A 5,501-nucleotide genomic window follows, 5' to 3' on the forward strand; every position below is an offset into this window, starting at 1 on the left:
GATTTGCACTGTGTGCCTTACGCAAATGGGTCTCCTGCAAAAAAGTAATATTAGCATCAAGTTGTCTTAAGTGTGTCACTGGACCATTGAGGGATTTCACATTCCAACTCACACAGTTAACTGGGTGACTGTTGATGAACCTGGTAATATTAGAACTGCTCATGTATGGTCAATCAGACTGTAGTACAATATCCACAAACTGTCACAAAAAATAACCTGAAAAAGACATTCTTAAAACAAATAGATCCGGTATAGTCCCACCCCTTTCTCCTAAAAAAACACGGAGAACCCAACAAACAAAAATCCACACATTTGTGCTTATACTGGGGGGCTAAACTTCCTGTCTGGACTCCCGCCATAACTAATAACAATAACAAAAATAAAAAATAAAAAAGGGGTTCCCTTACTTTAAAGTATTATTACTGTTTATGCTCCTTGCTGTACTGATAAATAAATCACTAACTAAGATCTGGACAGACCCCCTGTGAAACTCTCGTTCATAGAACAAAAAGAGGAATGTTGTCCCTGAGAATAAAGTCTAAAATTAAATCAAAATATAACGCGGGACAAAAAGTCAGAAGGTTCATTACAACCTGACAGTCATAATGGATCGATGAGGGTTGGACCTGCGGTCAACGCCGGTCCTCGTTGTCCGTCGCCGAGATGATCCTCGTCTTAACGTAGTCCATTTCTTTATTGGCATCCAGGAATTCTTTGTTTTCCTCCCCATGAGAGATGCGGAGCCGTGCAGGAAAAAGCAGGCCATAGCGAACATCACGTTGGTTGCGAAGAAGTCTCCTCACCTCCGTAAACGCCGCTCAAGCCTTGGCCACAGCCGCAGTGTAGTCAGATGTGATGATGATCGGTGAATCTTTAAAACGAAGAGGACCACGACTCCGAGCCCGACGCAGTATTTCCACACATTCTTGATAATAGTGCAGCTTAGCAACAATGACCCTCGGCTTACCGCCTGACCTGTTTCCACCTGGAGAGCGATGGGCTCGGTCCACCAGTGGCTCTTTATCCATCTGTAGAACCTCTGYTAGCAGTTTAGCCACTGCTGAAGTGGAGCTGGATTCTGGCGTCTCAGGAACTCCAATAATCCTCACATTGCACCTTCTCATGCGCCCTTCCATATCGTCACACTTCTTTTTGTGCCCATCGACTTCTTCTTTCAGTTCCATCACGGTGGAGCGCAGAGAAACAACCTCATCGGACCAGTTTGACAAGCCGTCCTCCACTTCTTTAACGCTCTGTTTCACGTGATCCAGGTCTGCGCGCAGTAGCATTGTGCCATTAGCCAACTCCGCTCTCACTGCTTGTAGCTCTCCTTTAATAAGAGTAAACTCTTCAGCCAAAGCCGCTTTTATTTAGGATTTGATCACAGCTGAGAGATTGGTTTTTATAGCGGCAAGAATGTCCGACTTCAAGGAGAGTGCGTCTGCCTCACTGCGGGAGGGAGAGGAGGGCGCCGATGATCCGTCTTTAGCTTTAGCTGCAGTTAGCTCCGAGGCGGCGTCGGACCTAACAGCCGTCGAGCTAGAATGCTTGCCTTTTCTCGAGTTTGTCGCCATTCTTCTACTCTTCCAGGCAGGAATCACTCAGGGGTCAAGTGCAGACAGACCAAATGCTCAAAACAGCAAGGACATTCGATAGAGAACCACAAACAGAACAGTCAGAGCGGGAGCCCACGCGACACACGTCTTACTCCTCCGCCCTGGCGGCGGTAACAAGTTAATTGTAATGTAGCCTGATGCTCATAGACACTGGGTATGTACCCTGTAAGTACTATGACAACCCCATGTACCCCATATAAAACAGATACCTGATATGTACCTGTTACATATTAGATAGGTAATTTGAAAAGTGCATACAAAGATATGCTCTGGGTACGCACTAGAGCTGGTCGGTTCCTGAGTTCCTCGAGTTAATGATTCGAGTCCTAGCACTGAGTCAGGTGCCACAAATCCGAAGTGTATATTAACATGAATCCCAAATATCCTAAGGCAGACAACACAATACTGTCCACAAACTAGCAAACACACTGAGAAAAGAAAAACAACACAGTCACTGGAATGCTTAAGACTCATACATGTTGGTTCACTAACTGATGGCTGCTGTTGGGTCCTAGTTGATCAGTTCATCTCCCCAGAAACAGTTTGGACTTGTATCAAGCCAGGTTCGAGTGGTTCAGTTCATCTCCCCAGAAACAGTTGTGCTTGAGATGAATTGGGTCCAAGCTGCAGTGGTTAGCTCCAGGAAACACGCCGCTGCTCCGGTTTACTCACCAGATAGAGCTGATTTGTAAAAATTCCATCCATAAAAAATCAGCAGACTCAGTCTGAGGATGTACTGAATTAAATATTGCTCTAAATAAGTTGAAAATATCACTATTCATGTGGCAGATATGATTTCTGCACAGTGATCACGACTCTCATCACTCCCTTCAAGAGCAATTTTGACTCGTGTCTGACCACAAGCATCCAACTTAAAGCATTGGACGCGATTTTGACTCTGAAATCGCGTTCGGTATGAATGCACCATTGGTCTCAGGAGATAGTGCAGCCACCTTATCCCAGGGTGGTCGCTGCTGTTCYTCCACCCACAACATGACTGCCCATAAGTCAGGATCTTGCCTTTGCTCCCTGGACCAATCCACAGTTTCCATCACTCTCAGCTCTCGGCACTCAGGACTGGTTGTCTCACCCTCCTCTATGTCCCAGTGCCTTACTTAAAGCCTGCTCCTGGGATTCCCTTCGGTCACAATAGCGGCAGCCTTCTTCACTGCATGGACATTGGGACAGAGCATCTGCATTACCATGAAGATCACCTGCCCTGTGGATGATCGTGAACGCATAGTTCTGCAGCTCCTCCAGCCACCGAGCCAGTTGTCCCTCTGGTTCTTTAAAYGTTGTCAACCACTGCAGTGATGCTTGATCAGTCCGTATGTTGAAGGAGCACCCACATAGGTAGTATTTGAAATGGCAGTTAGCCAAAACAACGGCCAACAGCTCTCTACGGGTCACACAATACTGTTGCTCTGCTTTACTCAAAACTTTACTGTAGTAGGCCATCACTCTTTCTCCCTCAGGTCCCACCTGAGACAGGACCGCCCCTAGACCCACCCCACTTGCATCTGTGTCCAGTAAAAAGGGTAGCTGGGGGTCAGATGATGCCAAGATGGGTGCACTTGTGAGGGCCTGCTTCAGGCTAGCAAAAGCTCCTTCACAGTCCTGTGACCAGATGAACGGCTGGCCCTTCTGTAGCAGATGGAACAGGGGGGATGCAATACATGAAAACCCCCTCACAAACCTCCTATAGTACGAGGCCAGCCCCAAAAACCTCTTCAGCTGTCTCTGATCTGAAGGTGTAGGCCAGCTATTGATAACCCGCACTTTCTCTTCAGCAGTCCCAACCCTTTTGCTGCCTATGTTGTGGCCTATAAAAGTCAGCTCTCTGATCAGGAATCTGCACTTATCTGGATGCATCTTTAACCCTGCCTCTCATGTTTTCCAGCACCCTGCGAAGTGCTCTTACTGCGGTATCAAAAGAGTCCCCATGAGCCAAAATGTCATCMAAGAACACCAGACATTCTGTACGTGGAACACCAGACAACACCCGCTCCATCAGATGTTCAAATGTGGCAGGTGCATTGCACWGGCCAAAACAAAGCACCTTAAATTGACACAGTCCTTTGCCTGTGCAAACAGCAGTCTTAGCTCATGCGTCTGGGGCCAGGGGAACCTGCCAGTAGYCACTTCTTAAATCCAGAGAGGAAAACGAGGAGGATCTGGCCACCATGTCCAGGCACTCTTCCACACGCGGAAGTGGGTATGAATCTTTCTTTGTGACCTGATTCAGCTGCCTGTAGTCGACACAAAAGTGCCACTCTCCCCCTTTCTTAGGCACCATAACCACAGGCTATGCCCAGGGCTCTGAGAAGGCTCTATAATGCCCATCCTCTGCATTTTCTCCAGCTCCTGATCTGCTGCCTCCTGTCGACCCAGAGGAAGGCGTCTCGGACGTTGACTTATGGGTTCCACTTCCCCGGTGTCAATGGAATGCTGCACCAGAGACGTACACCCCACCTCATTTCCATCACATGAGAAACAGTCCTGAAACTCWCTTAAGAGACCCCACAGCACCCCCTTCTGTTTGTCATCCAGATCCCCTGCACTCCTCTCCAGGATACTCTGCAGCGCCTCCATTGTCTTTCTCTGGCAGTCAAGTGTACAGGCTGTGTCTGCACCGCTGGTCCCATTATCCAGAAAACAGGTGGGTTAATTAACCACCTGTGCCACCTCAGTCTGAGACACCCCCCCCCCCCCCCCTCGGTAGAATCTGAGGGAGGAACCTCCCCCGCATAGCAGCTTTGGGGCACCACGGACAGTTCTGTCTCACTCCAAACATCCCGGGGCCTCATATTGACAGTGTGTCCATCCCCAAAACTTAGTGTGGACCTCTTTAAGTCCAAGTGACAGTCATGTGCCCTCAGAAAATCCAATCTTACAATATACATTTATCCTGAACATCAGTCACCCAGACAGAATGTGTGAGCTCCTGACCCCCAGCTGTGAGTAACAGGTTACCCCTCCCTTGCATTGGTGCTAACTCCCCAGTCACAGTGCAAAGCTGAACAGCTGTTACCTCCATCTGGGCTCCAGGTGGTACCACCTCCAGTCGAACCACTGTCACTGTTGACCCTGTGTCGACCAAAGCTGTACATGGAACCCCCTCAACACATATAGGAATATGGCAGAAGTCCGAAACGGAAGTTCTTCCCACCACAACCCCAGACTTGGATATCCAGTTGTCTGAATCTGATGTGGTGGTCCTCATATAGGGCGTGTAGGACACCAATATGGGGGTGCGCAGTTTCTCGCCTACTGCACCCCTAGTCCGTTCCCCAGTGATCTGGTTTGGTTGGGGCAGTTCTTCAACAAATGCGCAGAGCTCCCACAGCCCCAGCAGGGACATGATCACAGACGTGGTGGCATCCACCGATGCTGTTCGGGAAGTAATTTCAGCCCACTTATGAGCTCAGTGACTTCTTCCACCCGTACAAGTTTCTCTGCTGCCAACTCATTTTCAGTCACAGACCTGGTCCTTGGCATCAACTCCTCTGAGTGTCCCTTCACAGAAGCCATCACCATCTCTTTCTCCAATTCATATTCCAGAGCCTCCTGAAGGATGCGTTGGCGCGCGAGTTGCGTGTGCGCGCGTAGGTCGGGAGGGGACAATGCCCACACAAACTGATCCCGTGCAAGTTCCGTCAGCACATCAGGCAGCATGTGAGCATAATCTCTCCTTGTCAGGCTCTCTATGTCATTCGCCAATGTCCATAGAGATTCCTCTCCCCGTCTCTTTCGTCCACTCAGTTCCGATCGTAAGATCGCTGGTCGGAAATATTGGTCGAACCACCACTGCAGCGCACTCGTTAGCACGTCATAGTCGCCCCTCTTGGTAGGATCCAGCAACAGCAGACAGGATATATATATATA

This window comes from Austrofundulus limnaeus, unplaced genomic scaffold (assembly GCF_001266775.1).
Source record: "Austrofundulus limnaeus strain Quisiro unplaced genomic scaffold, Austrofundulus_limnaeus-1.0 Scaffold1726, whole genome shotgun sequence".
Taxonomy (NCBI): Eukaryota; Metazoa; Chordata; class Actinopteri; order Cyprinodontiformes; family Rivulidae; genus Austrofundulus; species Austrofundulus limnaeus.